This window comes from Bidens hawaiensis, unplaced genomic scaffold (assembly GCF_021521415.1).
Source record: "Bidens hawaiensis isolate Kalapana, Puna unplaced genomic scaffold, B.hawaiensis_p1.1 tig00025445_1, whole genome shotgun sequence".
NCBI classification, from domain to species: Eukaryota; Viridiplantae; Streptophyta; class Magnoliopsida; order Asterales; family Asteraceae; genus Bidens; species Bidens hawaiensis.
Genome location: NW_027494069.1, coordinates 114,676 through 134,993, shown reverse-complemented (window position 1 = coordinate 134,993; position 20,318 = coordinate 114,676). Strand labels below are relative to the sequence as shown.

Genomic DNA, 20,318 nt, shown 5'->3' with positions numbered 1-20,318 from the left:
TGCAAATTGCCGACACCACAGCATCACGCGGGCACCCTACTAGTATCAGAAATAAACATCACTAATTTTGTAATAATTAAAAAAAAATTTAAAATATATTAAATTATTTATACAAAAATAAACTACAATGTATAATAATTAAACATCTCACAAAAATAAAAGGCCATGTTGATTTAAATTAACGTACCGTGTTTAACTTTAAAACTTAAAAGTCACCAAGTGCAATCTCTAATATAAATATTTTTATTTTTACTTTTTATATAACAACTTTATATTCAAATTAAAGATAAAAATGTTGGATTTTATTATGTACTTTTATTTTTTAAAATAAGAATTTTATTCTTTAAGTATATCATTGTTATATATTTATGGTTTCATATTAAGAAAATTATTTTAAATTGCCTCTTTTCAATTAAGTAATATCTTATCAAACAAGCAATATAAATAAATGTAAAGCATGTTTTTATCCTTTGGAATGACAACCATAACTCGTTTCTTATATTCCTTATATTTTGGCCATTATTATCTTTATTCTCGTGTACATCCGGTCTTGAGAACTTTGACAAACATGTGGTAAAAGTAAATAGAGTGGATAAGTGTTAAATTTAAAATATACAATTTTATAATCCTTTTACGGTTTGCATATTGGGCTCCTTGAGTAATTTCGGCTTTTGGTTGGCCAAGTTATAGGCTTCTGATTGTTAACTTCTAGTCCGATATGCTCTAACTAGAGGTAGAGGTGCATAAATCGTGTTGTTTTAAATATTCTGGTTCGGTATGATCGGGTACGGGTATGACCGGGTATTGGTAATAATTGGGTCGGGTTCGGGTCGGGTATTGTCTTTAAAAACCATACCCTATGCATCGGGTTCGGGTTGGGTATAGAACTGGGATTCTAAAACCGGGTATTTGAATACCCTATTATTGGGTAGTGAAAAAACCTTATTTACGGGTTTTTTCTGGTTTTTTTTCGGGTATAGATTGGATTCTTTAAAGTTTGCACTTTTAGAGGGTGTTTTTCGGGTATTTTTAAGGTATTTTTGGGTATACAACGGGTATTTGAAATACAGGTTTCGGGTATTGGAAAAACCCGGTTTCGGGTATGGAACCGGTTCGGGTTTTTGGGTATTACCGGGTACAAATCGGGTCCGGTTCGGGTTCGGGTTTAAGTGCCAAAATGCATACCCTATCCGTACCTACGGGTAGGGTCGGGTACGGGTTCTGGTATTAAAAACCCGGGTATTTGAATACCCTATTTTCGGGTAATGAAAAAACCCTATTTCTAGGTTTTTTGGGAATAGATCGGATTTTTTAAGGGGTTGCACTTTTCAATGGGATTTTCGGGTATTTTTTTAGGTATTTTTCGGGTATAGATCCGGTATTTGAAAAACCCGGTTTTAGCTATTGGAGAAACCCGGTTCTAGGTATGGAACCGGTTCTAAATCGGGTCCGGTTCCGAGTACGGGTTTTGGTACTGAAATGCATACCCTATTTGTACACTACGGGTAGGGTCGGGCACGAGTTCGAGTATTAAAAACCCAAGTATTAGAAAAACCGGTTCTTGGTATTTTTTTCGGATCCGATTTCATATTCGAGTTTTTTGTGCACCACTAGCTCTAACGGCTACTCGGGTCCCACCTTGGCTATATAAGGTCACCTCTGGTATGGTTAAAGGGGATTTCTGAAAAGCATTCGACTCGGTCGATTGGGTCTTTTATGACTCCATATTTACTTATATGGGTTTTTCTAGCAAGTAGTGGAAACTTTTAAATGAGTTACTGAATAAATTTACCACATTAGGAGACATTCGTCTAATACCCTCACTTAAAGAAAAATATATGAGTCATTTCCTAGCTTAGGTGAAAAAATGTTCTTTTCTTTTACTTGTTATAGCATGTTAATTTATAATATAACAATCTCTTCTAACTTTGTGCATTTGGGTTGTGTTTTATGCTTGAAGTGTTTGTACATTGCTAATGTCATCTTGGTTAGGTGGTTTATTGCAGGTGTCCCTAACCGTTGCTACGTGTTCTCATCTGCTATTTTGACAATTATACTCTGACTTCTTTCTCTTAGTTCTTTTTTTGTATGCCTTCACCGACTCTCTCTCATTTGTTTGAGAGTTGGAGACGACCGTCTATGGCGGCGCCAGAGCTACAACGTGAAACACCTTCTATATCTTGCGTCGTATCGTGGCTGGGCTATGATGATCGGTCTAATAAAAGGAGTCGAGTCTTACAGTGGCGAGGCAAGATCCGGATGGCATGGTCATGGATTTTGCAACCGTGATTCTGCAGCCATTTTGATTCCTCAGTTACAGATCTGAGCCTCTATGATTGGCATTCGGTTATACTTCCTGCATGTACATGTGTTAAAGATGCATTCGCTAAGTGGGCTTTCAGTTTAATGGTTTAAAGTTTGTTGTTGGGATTAGATTCAGAACCATTGGTGGCGGTGGAGATAGTAGCAGTTGTTTGTTGGGGTGGGAAATTGTTATCGTTGCCTGGTTAATAATAAAATCAATACCATTTTTTTAATATATCTAGTTATCTACCTATATACTATTAAAACTCTACTTACAATTTTCACACTCCCCTTCTAATTGGTTCAAAATACTATTTTCTAAAAATATCTTGCATTTTTATAATTTCTAGATATTAAAATAATTCAAAAAGAATTTAAAAAATCACAAGCCTCTATAACGGACCCGTTTATAACCCATATCGCAAATTACAACACCCGCTTTTAGTTTCAAATCCCTATACAATAACAATGTTATATTTTGACCCAATAATTACAATATTCATACATAAATCACATATCAAATCATATTAAACAGTTAACCAAATCTTTTCTAAGTGCACAAAGAGCAAAGGCAAAACTCCCGATTTCCAAATCGTAGAGGTTGGAATCCCATATTTCCCGTTCCCAAACAACCCTTTCAAGAATTCCAAAAACATAGTAACATCAAATCACTACAAAACAACTCTCCTATCCCTAATTCTAATGCCTCTATCCAAATTTCACCGTAATCTACCTTTAATAATTTTAACACGCCATTAATCAACGCATCCATGTTGACAAATAAAATGAATACACCTCGCACGATTATAAGTGACTTGTCATACGCAAACCTACCAACACTTTTTCCATCATTATCATAACCCGACTTGTATTCCTTTTGTGTTATTTCAAAAACGGTTCTTGATAAACCCATGAACTTCAACATCACAATCAAAAACCTAAAAAACCATGCGGTCATAGCAGTCACTCTCCCCATTCTTTGTAAATTCCACCATGTACGTAGTGATAAACCTTGGCGTTTACACTCCCACAAAACATAAGAGTTATAAATGAAGAAAATACCCACATGGATAATAAAAACCCATTCGTTGATTCTTGGAAAGAAATGTGAGCCCGTTAAGATAGAATATGCATGAAGAGATGCATAACATATTTCAACAATTGACCGTGCTCCCCATAAACATATCAAATAGTAAGCAAGCGCTTGTCGGAACCAAAGCTTTCCTTTTATAGTAAGAACTAGCGGATTTTTATTGGTGAATAAGATCTCAAGGACCCGTGAGCCCATATTTTTTGTTGGGTCAATGAACTCGAGAATGTTGATGGTGCGCAACCGAGAAACGCAAGTGGGTCAGCTGAGCAATTGATAGATTTCCATCCTTTACCATGGATATTGATTTCTGTGAGGATGTCTTCCGCCGCAGATCCATAAAGCCAACCAACCTGAAAGTAGATTATGGATGTATTAAAATAATATCATAACTAAAATGTTTTATAATGTTTTAGCCTATTTAGTTTAGACCCTATTCTTGTTGAATTTATGCTAGACTAAGAGACATCTAGTCCTCTTAAATCGTAAATTGTTAGTAAAATTCAAGAAATGGAGTGACAGTGAATGTCTGAATGATAGTTCATATTTAAATCGTAAATTGTTAGTAAAATTCAAGATATGGAGTGACATATACGTGTTAGTAAAATTCATTGATACCCTTTTACCTTTTTGCCTCAATATGTGCCATACTCATAGCTACAGCTCGCAAGACGTGTTGCTTCCTCGATTAAACTAGAGGGACTCTTTCGATCTTCTACTTTTTAGTTTGATCTTGATAATATCTGAGCAACTGATTCTCTCAATTCAAATGATTTTCCAAAGACTTTATGTAGATCTTCGCTTCTAATATTTCCTACTTAACAAAACAAAATACGAGGAGTTAAGCGTGAATATGTACACAATCCAACATAATAAAATAGGAATATTAATCAACTTTTAATTAGCATACTAGTTTCCATATCATCATTTGGAGATAAACCATAGATAACCTTTCGTCTATGAAAACAGTTCGATCCTCCATAGAAAGGCCCTTGAAGTGATGCTCCTCCATTATCTATATACTGATACAAATTATGTGACAAAAATGATAGAACTGGTCATTGATTCTCGTGATTGTTTGAGAAGTAATAGGATGTTTGGATGTGCATTTTTTCATAAAAGTCCGATGTCTATTTAAATAATCAATAGAATTATAGGTTCAACCAAACATGAAAAGCTAATTATTCCGACTTTAAGTCGATTAATCAGTTCCAAACCGAAAAATGCAACAATCCCCCTCCTGATCATAAGAAACTTATTTTCATGTTTGGTGATTTGGTTGCTTACCGGTACCTCTCTAGCTATATTGTGAGACCTATCCTATGCACATGAATTAGAAAAACAAAAGCTTAAAGAAATTAATATACGCACATAATAGTTATCGAGCTGATTCCCAAACGGTTCGTCCTTCAATCTATCATAAAAGGCTTGAGGAAATGCATAAAAACCACAATCTTGATCATTCTTGCAATCAAATACCATACACATTGCATGAAGAAACACTTGTGGATTGTTTGCATACATATCACAATCTACATTAAACATACCAAAACCTAAGAACACTCAAGATAACAACGTTTGAAATCAATTTTACCTTTTTAAGAGCCGATCAGGGTATGCCTTTGTGGAGCATTGATTCCATTTGATACACATACCGAGAAACCATATAAAAGTGAACCACAACTCGCATATAAGAGCCCACGACCACATGATGTAACAACTCGGACTTTCCTAAGATGGGGGTGTGACAGGTTGGTATCAGAGCCATCGATCTTAGTGAATTGGGTATCATAAAACCATACCCAAGCTTCGATCTAAGCATAGGAAATATTTAGCTATTTATTTGAATAGGGATAAGATTGGTTGGTAACCCTTTCTTTCCCTCTCTACATTCTAAACCACCCACCAAAGATGTCTTTCGAGAAATTAATGGAATATTATGATAATGAAGCAAGAAGAGCAAGGAAGTATTACAAATTCCCAAAGGACGTTATGAGTAAGGACTATTTTGAATCATTATTCAATTCCAACGAAGAACGTAACCAAAACCCCAATCCAAGTCCAATCTACCATCTAGATAACACTTCACATCAAGTGTACCAAGCACCAAGGCATTCCAGCTACCATCCAACAAGTCTACCTATGTATCAACCATCCGAGGTCCCGACATATCATCCTACCGAGATCCCGACTTATCAACCAACTGAAATCCCACCGTATTACCCATCCGGAGGATCAACACACTTACCACCGAATCCTCATCCTTCGTATGCTTTCCTCTCCAACTTACCAATCAAGGAGGAACCAAAATCTCCCTCATCCGACTGGATGCAATGCCACTCTGATCAACGAAGGAGGCATACCGGCACTTCAACTATGGATTCTGCCGATTCCCACATCAACAAGGAAGGGCCATCTCATAAGCCTAAGATGAGAGTGACAATGCCATACGAAAATATTAGCATGCCGGCAATGACCGAAAAAGAACCAGAAGAGGAACTGGAAGAGGAAACAGATCCTGAGGAGGAATATCCTGACAATCCAAATGAAATAACCACATCAATGGAAGAACAACACTCAACCCCAAGTTTTGGTTCGGTCGACCCGTATATGCAATTTCTCCATGAACTCAAAGGTAAGGCGTCATTAAGCTTTCCACCATACCAAGGTGAGATTCCGTCCATTGAAGAATAGGCCAATGAGATTCGTGAGAAAAATGAAGATGCCGATGCATTATTCAACTATCCCTCCGATGTGACAACATCTCCGTATCTAAACCCGAAGAACCATTATGACATTGTGATGATGGGTTACCGCGACCCACCTCCAAGATACGGGTATCCTACTGACATACCTCAATCCCAGGAGGAACATTTGGATCGAGCTCTACAAGAAACGGATGAGTTGAGGAAGAAAAGTGATCTTGATGGAAAGAAAAAGAAGAAGATAGGAGAGACGCTTCTTCGCAAATTCAACAAGCTAACCAAGGTGGTGAAGAAATTCATGAAGGATTGAGAGGATGATGATGATAGAATGTTTTCAAGAAATGAAGTTTATGTGTAAACATAGTTGTATGTTATGTGTAATATACGATGTAATAAGGATAGGACTTTATATATCGCTTAAGCGATATATATGTGTGTTGTAAAATGATATACATATCACTTTATGATATGTATGTGAAATAAATAAATTGTGTATCAAGAAAAGAAATATGTTAAATTTCAGATAAAAAGAATAAAAGATAAAGAATGTTTAGACAAAGTGATAACCGAGAGGTTTCCCGAAAGGAAGCCGAGAAACGAGAAGAGAAAGGGAAAGGTCCTGAGAAAGAACAAGTGGAACCAATCCCCGATAAATATATGAATCAAATCCAACAAATGATCAAAAAGGCTGTTAGGGAAGAATCTGAATTTCGATCCCAATCTAGACAAACAAAACATTCCCAATCTGTTCACCCTTCCCAAAAATCTGTTAAGTCTCGTCCGAAACCATCTCATTTAGAAGAAAGTGTTCATGAGTCGAATGCCGATGGAGGCGTTAGACAAGAATTTAAGAAACTCAAGATCGGTGGGTGTTCGTTTAAAGATTTCAAGTACTATGGGCCAAAAGAATTCCATGGTGACAAGGGAGCCATCACAACCGTAAGGTGGCTTGAAGAGATGGAGACGATAGTGATTACAAGCAAATGTTCTGATGAAGAGAAAATTCAATACTCCGCCCTGATGTTCAAAGGCGAAGCGCTCGAGTGGTGGAACACGTTAATTATGAGTAGAGGAAGGGAGGTGATGTATAGTTTGACCTGGAACGAGTTCGAAGAATTGATAATGTCGAAATTTGGTCCGTTTCATCTGTCCGATGCATGAAACGGACCAAATTCAAACTAAGTTCTTGGCTCGCAAGGTTATTGGAACAAACCTTCGTGAGTACAACACAAAATTCCACGAATACTGTCGTTTGGTTCCCCAGCTGGTTACCCCCGAGTCCAGCAAAGTCACACGTTATATATGGGGATTACCACGAGAGATTCGTGACATGGTGAGGTCACACTTGCCACAAACCGCTGACTCCGCGATGGAGTTGGCTGGGTACTTGATGGGCGGAATGATCCGCAATAAGGAGGAGGATAAGAAAGTCGTAACAACACACGACTCAAGGAAGGGAGGAGATACCCGCTTCAAGGATAAAGGAGTTGACCAACGAAGGTCCAGCTTCAACCCCAGTGTTCCACAATGCAAAATTTGTAAGAAACACCATAGGGGTAAATGCAACTTCACTCCTCGAGTCTGTGAATCGTGCAATAGACCCGGCCATGCAACGGCCGATTGTTGGAAGAAGAAGATGGCCTGCTAAAACTGCAAAGAGATGGGGCATCTTAGCTTCGAATGTCCCAAGAACAAGCCCACGACTGGTGGTGCGGGTGGTAGCGGTCAAAAGAATGAGCCCAAGAAGGGCAATGCAAGAGTCTTCGTCCTTGATACGAAGAAAGCGGCCGACACACCGGAAACTATTACCGGTACGTTCCTTGTTAACAATGCTTATGCTAGAGTCTTGTTTGATTCGGGTGCCAACTTAAGTTTTATAGATTATAAATTTCGTAGTCTATTAAACGAACCTTTAATCAAACTTAATAAAACTCTAAACGTCTAGACCGCTAATGGCGAATCCGTTAAAATCACCGAAGCCTTAGAAAACGAAAAAATCTTACTAGCCGGTTATGTTTTGCCTATTCAATTGCTACCCATGACTCTTGCTGGTTTTGATGTTGTATTGGGTATGGATTGGTTATCCAACAACCATGCTCGTATCCTCTGCAATAGCAAGACTGTTGAACTTCAAGCCCCTGATAAACGAATTATTCGAATTGAAGGGGATAAAGACGCTGGCCAAATTAGCCTAATCTCCATGATAAGGGCTAACAAATGTTTAAATCAAGGATTAGCATTCATGGCCTACGTCACCGAGGAATCAAAGCCCAAAGAAATCAAAGACGTTCCTGTTGTTTCCGATTATGCCGATGTATTTCCTGACGAACTTCCTGGCATCCTCCCGAGGAATCAAAGCCCAAAGAAATCAAAGACGTTCCTTATTCCCGGTACTACTCCGATCGCCAAAGCTCCGTATCGCCTCACGCCAACCGAGATGAAAGAACTGAAGAAACAATTATACGAGCTTCTCGAGAAAGGTTTCATACGACCAAGTTCATCACCATGGGGAGCGTCGTACTATTTTTCAAGAAGAAGGATGGATCCATGCGTATGTGCATCGACTACCGAGCTCTCAACAAGGTTACAATCAAGAACCGTTATCCACTTCCTCGAATCGATGACCTCTTCGATCAACTTCAAGGTGCTAGCTTCTTTTCTAAAATTGATCTTGGTTCCGGCTATCACCAGCTTAAAGTTAAATCCGAAGATATTCCGAAAACCGCCTTTCGAACAAGGTATGGTCATTATGAGTTCACCGTTATGCCATTCGGACTTACTAATGCGCCAGCTGCCTTCATGGACATGATGAATCGTATCTGTAAGCCTTACTTGGATAAATTTGTTATCGTTTTCATCGACGACGTACTTATTTACTCTAAGTCTAAGGATGATCATGAAGTCCACCTTCGAACCTTAATTGAAATCCTTAGCACCGAGAAGTTGTACTCTAAGTTCTCGAAATGCGAGTTCTGGTTGCATGAGGTGCAATTTCTTGGTCACATTATCAATGTCAATGGCATTCAAGTGGACCCCGCTAAGATTGAAGCTATCTCTAAGTGGGGGATCCCAAAGTCGCCAACCGAGATTCGAAGTTTCTTGGGATTGGCCGGCTATTACCGTAGGTTTATCGAAAACTTTTCCCGAATCGCTCTTCCCCTAACTTCTCTGACTCGTAAGAATATCAGGTTTGAATGGGGAGCAAAGCAACAAGAGGCGCTCGATATACTCAAACAAAAGCTTACCCAAGCTACCATATTGGCTTTGCCAGAAGGTACCGAAGATTTCGTTGTCTTTAGTGATGCGTCCCATTCCGGTTTGGGATGTGTACTAATGCAACAAAAGAAAGTAATCGCCTACGCCTCTCGTCAACTTAAGGTGCACAAAAAAAACTATACGACTCACAATCTAGAGTTAGGTGCCATAATCTTTGCATTGAAGATATGGAGACACTATCTCTATGGAGTAAGATTTATCGTGTACACTGATCATAAAAGCTTGAAACACATCTTCGATCAAAAAGAGCTTAATATGCGCCAACGACGCTGGATGGAAACTCTTAACGACTACGACTGTGAGATCGTTTATTACGAAGGTAAAGCCAGCTTTGTGGCTGACGCCTTGAGTCGTAAAGAGCACGAAAAAACAAAAAGAGTCCGAGCGTTAAGGCTAGAACTTCAAATCGATCTTATTGACCAAATCAAATCTGCTCAAACTCAAGCAATCAATGAAAACAAGATCTCTGATGAAAAACGTAACGGAACTATTGACTCGCTAGTCAAAGGTGACGATGGTATCCTTAGAATGGGAAATCGAATTTGGGTGCCGATCGTTGGGGACTTGCGTGAAAAGATTATGAATGAAGCCCATAAGTCCAAGTACATGATGCACCCCGGTAGTGACAAAATGTATCAAAACCTCAAGCTAAACTACTGGTGGAATGGGATGAAAAAGGACATCGCTTCGCATGTTGCGAAATGTCTAACTTGTTTAAAAGTTAAGGCTGAACACCAAAAGCCTTCGGGACTGCTTCAGCAACCCGAACTTACCGTATGGAAGTGGGTGTTAATAACCATGGATTTCATAACCAAACTCTCAAAGATGACTCGACAACATAATGCTATTTGGGTGATTGTCGATAGATTAACCAAATCCGCTCATTTTATACCTATCAATGAGTCGTACTCAATGGATAGATTAGCGCGTATTTATGTGAACAACATTGTTGCTTTGCATGGAGTACCGCTGTCTATAATCTCTGATCGAGGCAGCCACTTTACATCTCACTTTTGGAAAAGCTTCCAACAAGCGTTAGGCACAAAGTTAAACCTTAGCACCACCTATCATCCACAAACTGATGGGCAGAGCGAAAGGACAATTCAAACGTTGGAAGATATGCTCCGCGCTTGTGTGATAGACTTAGGTGGAAGTTGGGATGACCACTTACCTCTAATGGAATTTTCGTATAACAATAGCTATCACACAAGTATTCAAGCCGCACCATTCGAGGCATTATATGGTCGTAAGTGTAGAACGCCTGTGTGTTGGTCTGAAACCGGAGATAATCAATTGTCTGGACCTGAGATAGTCCAAGAAACCATCGACAAGATTCTCCAAATCCGAGAACGACTTAAGACGGCACGTGATCGCCAAAAGAGTTATGCCGATGTCCGTCGTAAGCCGTTAGAATTTAATGTTGGTGACAAAGTCTTATTAAAGGTCTGGCCATGGAAAGGTTTCGTTCGCTTCGGCAAGAAAGGAAAATTAAGTCCTCGATTCGTTGGACCGTTCTAGGTACTTGAACGAATCGGCACTGTTGCATATCGTTTGCGACTGCCCGAGGAAATGCAAGGGATACACGACGTATTCCATGTTTCGAATCTGCGTAGGTGTCTAGCCGACGAATCTCTTTCGATGCCATTAAAAGATGTAGAAATTAACGAGAACTTAAAATTCATTGAAAGACCAACTCAAATCGAAGATTCAAATTTAAAGAAATTGAAAAGGCGAACATTGAAAATCGTGAAAGTAAAATGGGATTCCCGAAGAGGACCCGAATACACATGGGAACTCGAATCCGAAATGAGAAAGAAATACCCCCCACTTATTCTCGTGAAGCAATCTCGAGGACGAGATTTATTTCAAAGTGGGGAGGATGTAACATCACGTAAATTTCGGGCTAAAAATGTCAAGTTTCAAAAGTCAAGTGACCAATCTGTCACACCCCAAAACACGGCCTAGGAGCATGACACATATGTTGGTACCACAAGTGTAAATAAATCAGAGTTACGTTTGTAAGCGGAAGTCTTATAAAACTTTAAGGATCAAAATGTAATATACACATATAACAAAAGGCGGGATTATAAAATACCCGTTTAAGTTATTAATTAAAACATTATAATTACAAACCACCTATTTTAATATGTTAAGTGTTTTACAAAATAAATCTGAGCCATCGGATTAAAGTATAGCACTTCGACGTTCCAAGCGCTAATATTGTTCACCTGCTAATATTGTGGAAAATGAAATCCCGGAGGTTGCTATTTATAGACAAAAATTTGAATACCATCGCGGTACGCGATGGGTAACTGGGCCTCGTCGCGTATCGCGATATAGCCCAGGTGAGTCACAGCGTAGGTCTGCCACGTGTTGACACGTGGCAGACGGTGTGCCATGTGTTGACACGTGCCGGACATCGTGCCACGTGTGGCCACATGTCGGGACACGTGGCGACCGGTGTGCCACGTGTGGACACGTGGCGTGCCACGCGTCTCGCTGTCAGAAACCCCATCGCGGTACGCGATGGGTCTCTCTTATGATCCATCGCTTAGCGCGATGGGTCAGAAAAACAGAATTTTCAAATTTAACCCTCGAGTTTGGATTTTGGCAATTTTAGTCCTTATACTTTGGAAAGTTGACAATTTAAACTCGAAATTTTCACGATGTTACATCCTCCCCACCTTGAAATAAATCTCGTCCTCGAGATTTCTTTACAAGAACAAGTGGGGGTATTTCTTTTTCATTTCCGATTCGAGTTCCCATGTATATTCGAGCCCTCTACGCGAGTCCCATTTAACTTTCACAATTTTCATTGTTCTTCTTTTTAATTTCTTTGTTTTCGAATCTTCAATTTGAATTGGACGTTCTACAAATTTTAAATTCTCGTTTATTTCAACGTCTTTTAATGGCATAGCCAAAGATTCATCGGTCAAGCATTTTCGCAGATTCGAAACATGGAATACATCGTGTATCCCTTGCATTTTCTTGGGCAGTCGCAAGCGGTATGCAACAGTGCCGATTCGTTCGAGTACCTCGAAAGGTCCAACGAATCGAGGACTTAACTTTCCTTTCTTACCGAAACGAACAACGCCTCTCCAAGGCGAGACTTTTCATAACACTTTATCACCGACATTGAATTTTAACGGCTTACGACGGACATCGGCGTAACTCTTTTGGCGATCACGTGCCGTCTTAAGTCGTTCTCGAATTTGGAGAATCTTGTCGGTGGTTTCTTGGACTATCTCGGGTCCAGATAATTGGTTATCTCCGGTTTCAGACCAACACACGGGCGTTCTACACTTACGACCATATAACGCCTCAAATGGTGCTGCTTGAATACTTTTGTGATAACTATTATTGTACGAGAATTCCATTAGGGGTAAGTGGTCATCCCAACTTCCACCTAAATCAATCACACAAGCCCGAAGCATGTCTTCCAACGTTTGAATAGTCCTTTCGCTTTGCCCATCAGTTTGCGAATGATAGGCAGTACTAAGGTTAAGATTCATACCAAGAGCTTGTTGGAAGCTTTTCCAAAAATGAGACGTAAAACGACTGTCTCGATCTGAAATTATAGACAACGGTACTCCATGAAAGCAACGATATTGTTTACATAAATACGCGCTAGTCTATCCATTAAATATGACTCATTGATGGGTATAAAGTGTGCGGACTTTGTTAAACGATCCACAATTACCCATATTGCATTGTGTTGTCGAGTCGTCTTCGGGAGTTTGGTAATGAAATCCATGGTAATTAACTCCCACTTCCATACGGGAATTTCGGGTTGCTGAAACAATACCGAAGGCTTTTGGTGTTCTGCCTTGACTTTCAAACATGTCAAACATTTCGCAACATGCGAAGCGACATCCCTTTTCATTACATTCCACCAATAATTTTCTTTAAGATTGTGGTACATTTTGTCGCTCCCGGGATGCATCCTGTACTTAGATTTGTGAGCTTCGTTCAAAATTTTCTCACGCAAGTCTCCAATGATTGGTACCCAAATCCTATTACCGAGTCTAAGGATACGATTGTCACCTTTGACTAGCGAGTCAATGGTGCCATTACGTTTTTCATCGGAGATTTGATTCTCATTGATCGCTTGAGTTTGAGCAGATTTGATTTGTTCGAAAAGATCAATTTGGAGTTCTAGCCTTAGCGCTCGGACTCTTTTTGGTTTTTCATGCTCTTTACGCCTTAAGGCGTCCGGCACAACGTTGGCCTTACCTTCATGATAAACAATTTCACAATCATAGTCGTTTAGAGTTTCCATCCATCGTCGTTGGCGCATGTTGAGCTCTTTTTGATCAAAGATGTGTTTTAAACTTTTGTGATCGGTGTACATAGTAAATCTTACTCCATAGAGATAGTGCCTCCATATCTTAAGTGCAAAGATTATGGCGCCTAACTCTAGATTGTGAGTCGTATAGTTCTTTTTGTGCACCTTAAGTTGACGAGAGGCGTAGGCGATTACTTTCTTTCGTTGCATTAGTACACATCCCAAACCGGAATGGGACGCATCACTAAAGACAATGAAATCGTCGGTACCTTCTGGCAAAGCCAGTATAGAAGCTTGGGTAAGCTTTTGTTTGAGTATATCGAACGCCTCTTGTTGCTTTGCTCCCCATTCATACCTGATATTCTTACGAGTTGAGGAGGTTAGGGGAGCGGCGATATGAGAAAAGTTTTCAATGAACCTACGGTAATAGCCAGCCAAACCTAAGAAACTTCGGATCTCGGTTGGCGACTTTGGGACCTCGCATTTAGAGATAGCTTCAATCTTAGCGGGGTCCACTTGAATACCGTTGACGTTAATGATATGACCAAGAAATTGTACCTCGTGCAACCAGAACTCGCATTTTGAGAATTTGGCGTACAACTTCTCGGTTCTAAGAATCTCAAGCAAAGTTCGGAGGTGGACTTCATGATCAGCCTTTGACTTAGAATAAATAAGTATGTCGTCGATGAATACGATAACAAATTTATCCAAGTAAGGCTTGCAAATGCGATTCATCATGTCCATGAACGCAGCTGGAGCATTAGTAAGTCCAAACGGCATGACCGTGAACTCATAATGTCCATACCTTGTCCGAAAGGCAGTCATTGGAATATCCTCAGATTGAACTTTGAGTTGGTGATAGCCGGAACGAAGATCGATTTTTGAAAAGAAGCTAGCACCTTGAAGTTGGTCAAAAAGATCATCGATTCGAGGGAGTGGGTAACGATTTTTTATTGTGACTTTGTTTAACGCATGATAATCAATACACATACGCATGGATCTGTCCTTCTTCTTAACAAATAGAATTGGCGCTCCCCAAGGTGACGAACTTGGCTGAATGAAGCCTTTCTCCAGAAGCTCATCGAGTTGTTTCTTCAACTCTTTCATTTCAGTTGGCGCTAAGCGATACGGAGCTTTGGCAATCGGAGCATTACCGGGAATGAGATCGATCCTAAACTCTACTTCGCGATCGGGAGGAATTCCGGGAAGTTCATCAAGAAAGACATCAGAAAAGTCAGAAACGATAAGAACGTCTTTGATTTCTTTTGGCTTGGATTCTTCAGTGACGTAGGCCATGAATGCGAGACATCCTTGATCCAAACATTTTTTAGCCCTAATCATGGAGATTATGCTAACTTGGCCAACGTCTTTATCCTCCTCAATTCGAATCGTTCGTTTATCAGGGGCTTGAAGTTCAACGGTTTTGCTATTGCAGATGATACGAGCATGGTTATCGGATAAGCAATCCATATCAATTACAATATCAAAACCAGCCAGACTCATGGTTAACAAACAGATAGGCAGAATATAACCAGCTAAAAGCATTTTTCCGTTTTCAAGGGCTTCAGAGATCTTAACGATTTCGCCACTAGCAGTCTCGACGCTTAGAGTTTTATCTAATTTTTTTAATGGTTCGTTTAATAGACTACAAAAACTATAATCTATAAAACTCAAATTGGCACCAGAATCCAATAAGACTCTAGCATAGGTGTCGTTGACTAAAACGTACCGGTGATGGTTTCCGGCATGTCAGCGGCCTTCTTTGTGTCGAGTACGAGGACTCGAGCGTTTCCTTTCTTATCTTTGCCACTTCCACCCGCACCACCAGCAGCGGGTTTGTTCTTTGGCACTCAAAACTCAAATGGCCCATTTCCTTGCAGTTGTAGCAAGTCATCTTTTTCTTCCAGCAATTAGCAGCATCATGACTCGTACGATTACATGATTCACAAACTTTAGGAGGTGGAGCGAAATTACATCGTCCTTTTTGATACCTCCTACAAGTCTTGCATTGTGTGGCGTTTGAATTTAATCGGTTTTGATTTGCGCCCTTGCCTTTGAATCGATTGTTTCCTCCACTCGTTCTTCCTTGAGTTGTTGTTGTTGTAACCTTCTTGTCCTCTTCCTTGTAAACCACTCAGCCATCTCTCCGAAATACAATTTTATTTTATTCCTCCGAATAGAACATGGCCATATGAGTGGATACCGCCACTATCAAAGATCTCGGGTGTGATGGTCAATCTATCTATCCCGATATATGGATAGATATATGATTCAGCATGCCCTTTTGTAAAATCAAATGTAAAAAAAAAAAAAAATTCCACTCTCCCCCGACTCCAGAATAAAGTGGTAAAGGGGGGTAGTAATATTTTTTGACCTCCTCCTTATCCAGGAGGTCAAATTAAGATTGCTGTTCCAGTTCCAGTTAGTGTTTCAGCCGAATTCGATCGAAGAAGATCCGAATCACGCTCTGTAGGATTTGAACCTACGTCATCGGGTTCTTATGTGTTTCCACGCTCCTTTGAGACCCCGAAAAATGGACAAATTCCTTTTCTTAGGAACGCAACTAAAAGAATTATTGAAATAAATTCAAACGGAAGAAAAAAATCTGTTGATAAATGAATCCCAATTTGTTGACTATTACTTATCAGATCTTGCTCTACAATCTAGGCAAATGAACTCAAAAATAGGTTAATGTTAATTGATAAAATGAATATAAAGAAATTATGATTGTTGTGTATACTACATGAAAATTTATCCAACATAATGACTCTGATATAACTGGCCCTTTTAGGGACTTTAATATTGCCTAATTGCTCTGGCGCATTTACAGTTATTGCTTCTGTGAACATAGTAGCTAAATAATCCTAACGTGTTACATAAGGCAAGCAGACCATGCCGCCCATCAAGTAACCAGCCAACTCCATTGCAGAGTCAGCGGTTTGTGGTAAGTGTGACCTTACCATGTCGCGGATTTCCCGCGGTAATCCCCAAATGTATCGTGTGACTTTGCTGGACTCAGGGTTAACCAACTGGGGAACAAGACGACAGTACTCACGGAACTTGGTATTGTACTCTCGGATATTTGTCCCTATGACCTTAAGATTGAGGAATTTTGTTTGGATTTGGTCGGTTTCGTGCATGGGACAAAACTTTGCCATCAACAACGCTTTAAGCTCATCCCAAGTCAGGCCATACATCAATTCTCTCCCTTTGCTCATCAACAGAGCATTCCACCACTCAAGTGCTTCACCTTTGAACATAAGGGCAGAGTATTGGATCTTCTCCTCATCGGAGCACTTGCTTGTAATCACAATGGTTTCCATTTCCTCGAGCGACCACACAGTCGCGATGGCTCCTTTATCACCATGGAACTCTTTTGGTCCATAGTATTTAAAGTCTTTGAATGAACACCAACTAATTTTGAGTTTCTTGAACTCCTGACGAACACCTCCATCAGCGTTTGACTCATGAACACTACCCTCGTCATGAGAGGGTTTTGGACGGGATTTTACGGACTTTGAAGGGTGAACATATTGAGAATGTTTGGTTTGTCTAGATTGAGAATGTCGAGATTGAGATCTAAAATCAGACTCTTCCCTAACCGCTTTCTTAATCATATTTTGTATTTGGTTTAAATATTTATCGGGAATAAGTTCTTATTTTTCTTTCTCGGGGCCTTTCCCTTTGTCTTTTATTTCTTTCTCTTTTCGAGCATTCTCGTTGTTATTACTTTGCTCAGACATTTTTCTTTTTCTTTTTCAGTTAAGTCTGAAAATTTTAACAACAATTCTTTTATTACACACATGTTTTATTACACACACACACACACACATATATATATATATATATATATATATCACAAGGATATATATATTTATTTCATAATACACAAACATGTATATATCGTTCCAACGATATATATAGATTATCCTATCTTTATTTTAAGAATGTTTCTACGTTCTTTATTACACATATTTCACATATCATACAAGCTATATTACACATAACTTCACATAACACACATCATCTTCAACCCTTCAAAAACTTCTTCACAACCTTCGTCATTTTGTTGCACTTACGAAGGAGTGGTTCTCCCACCTTCTTTTTCTTCTCTTCCTCATCCACCTTCTTTCTCCAATCATCGGTTTCATGTAGAGCACGATCCAAATGTTCTTCATATTATTGCGGGACTGCGTTAGGGTATCCATACTGTGGAGGTGGGTCACGGTAACCCAATGTCACCATCTCATAGTGATTCCTTGGTTCTGGATACGAAATGTAAGTCATGTCGGATGCAAGGTAAAGGTAAGTCTTGGCAGCTTGGTTCTGCTCTCGGATCTCATCAGCTTGTTCCTCTTCTGTTGGGATCACACCTTGGAATGGTGGGAAGCTTGATGAAGCTTGATTCTTGAGTTTTTCAAGATATTGAACATATGGATCAACATAACCGTAGCTTGGATTTTGGGAAGTGAGTGATCCATCCATTGATATCTCATTAGGATTATCAGGATGCTCTTCTTCTGGTTCCAACTCTTCCTCAGGATTCTCCTCTTCTTCGGGGTCCTCCTCTTCGTCTTCAGGTTCTTCTTCTTCTTCAGGTTATTCTTCCTCCAGTCCATCTTCCTCCATGGGTTGTGTGGTTTCATTGTTTATTTGGGGCATCTGGAAAATTTCACAGGGCATCATTACCCTCATTCTAGGTTTGCGGGACGGTCCTTCACCGTTTTTTGGTTGGGAATTGACTTCATTAAAAGTGGAGCTTCCGGTATGCCATTGTTGTTGATAAGAGAGGTATTTCATCCAGTCGGAGGATGGGTGAGAGTTTGGTAGGTACCCGGTTGGATAGTATTGCGGTATCTCCGAGGGTTGGTAAGTGGCGATCTTTGTTGGATGGTATGTCGATATTTCGGAGGATTATACATCGGTATTGTTGGTGGATGGTAACTTGAGTGTCTTGGTGGCTCATTTCCTTGTTTTGGTGGACTATTGGGAATGTCTATTGGGTAGTGTTTTCTTCCGGGGTAATATACGGGTTTTGTCAAATCATGTTCCACATCTTGGTCGAAGTATACTTCATAATAACCGTCGCTCATGTTGTCTTCGGGGTAAGGTTCGGCGATTCCGGCTTCCTTGGCCTTGCGTATAAAGTTCTCTATATGAGCTTTGAATGACATCTAATATTATGGGTAGTTTAAAATGTGGAGAGGGAAAGAAAGGTTACCAGCCTATCTTATCCCTAAAACAAATAAACAATTATTTCCTATACTTGGATCGAAGCTTGGGTATTGTTTTATGATACCCAATTCGCTAAGATCGATGGCTCTGATGACAACCCTTGTCACACCCCAAAACACGGCCTAGGAGCATGACACATATGTTGGTACCACAAGTGTAAATAAATCAGAGTTACGTTTGTAAGCGGAAGTCTTATAAAACTTTAAGGGTCAAAATGTAATATATACATATAACAAAAGGCGGGATTATAAAATACCCGTTTAAGTTGTTAATTAAAACATTATAATTACAAACCACCTATTTTAATATATTAAGTGTTTTACAAAATAAAACCGAGCCATCGGATTAAAGTATAGCACTTCGACGTTCCAAGCGCTAATCTTATTCACCTGCAAAATGTAAGAAAATACGTTAGCAACGAATGCTGGTGAACACGCTGACGCATAAATATTTTCTTTTACTTTATTACCCCTCGAGACTACGCCTGTCTCGGCCCAACGTGGCTTAGGAATAACAAAGTCAAACAACACAATTATAATTCGAACCTCTACTCTAGGTCACCTCAGCAAACACCGCAGCGTTCGACTTAGTTAAGTACCCGTAAATATACACATAAGGTCGTACTCCCTGCAGGAGAGCGTCCTACGACCAAGGGTGGTGCGATGTGCCCATCGCGTAGTACCACCTATGTAAGGATCCAGACACACGCATACCACAGCCTGAGGGTGTATTCACATAACATGTTTGACTCGTTTGAAAATAATTTTATAAAAGTTTGGGGGCGTATTCACCTTGTCGCTTTGGGATCGGCTTCACTCACCGTCCGAGGGTCTTTCCCTTATTTTTCTCGCACCTATAGTACGAGTATAAACATTTGTTAGTCGGATATACAATCCGGCTTAAAACCTTTAGTCTTATTTTATATCTCAACCTCGATGAACCTTTAGTTCATTTTCTTTTACTTAAAAACCTTCAGTTTAAAAGTAATTTATAAACCTTTAGTTTATATAGAAACCCGACGTTTCTTCTTCTCTAAGAAACGTATGATTTTTATTTTATTATTTAAGAATACTCATTATTGCTTAAATAATAATTTCATAACAAAGAATATACATATATACTTACACACATATATACGTATTTAAAAACATCCAACATTCATTCTTTCATTCATTTCTTTGTTATGTTTTCTTTCTTTTTCTTTTATCGAGGTATCGAGTATAACCTCGACTTAAGGCTTAAGCCTTTAATATAATATAATATAATATTATATTTTGTCGTTACGCCTAACCTTGTTGGCGTTTCGGAAACCCTAGGAACTTGAGCAGCACTCCAACGCCGCTTGGTCTCCTTTATCGTTTTGAACAATTCTGAGCATGCCAACTTCAACACTCGTCGGCACGCCTTTCGAGACTCCTCGCCA

At 39.6% G+C, this 20,318-nt stretch overlaps 1 protein-coding gene and 1 pseudogene across 1 annotated transcript in view; both read right to left on the bottom strand.

The window, feature by feature from the left end:
- The window catches only part of LOC143571612 (cellulose synthase-like protein H1), a 38,264-nt gene that overhangs the window by 8,065 nt on the left and 9,881 nt on the right, over positions 1–20,318 (bottom strand). The window lies entirely within an intron of this gene.
- On the bottom strand, positions 2,832–17,277 carry LOC143571624 (cellulose synthase-like protein H2; annotated as a pseudogene).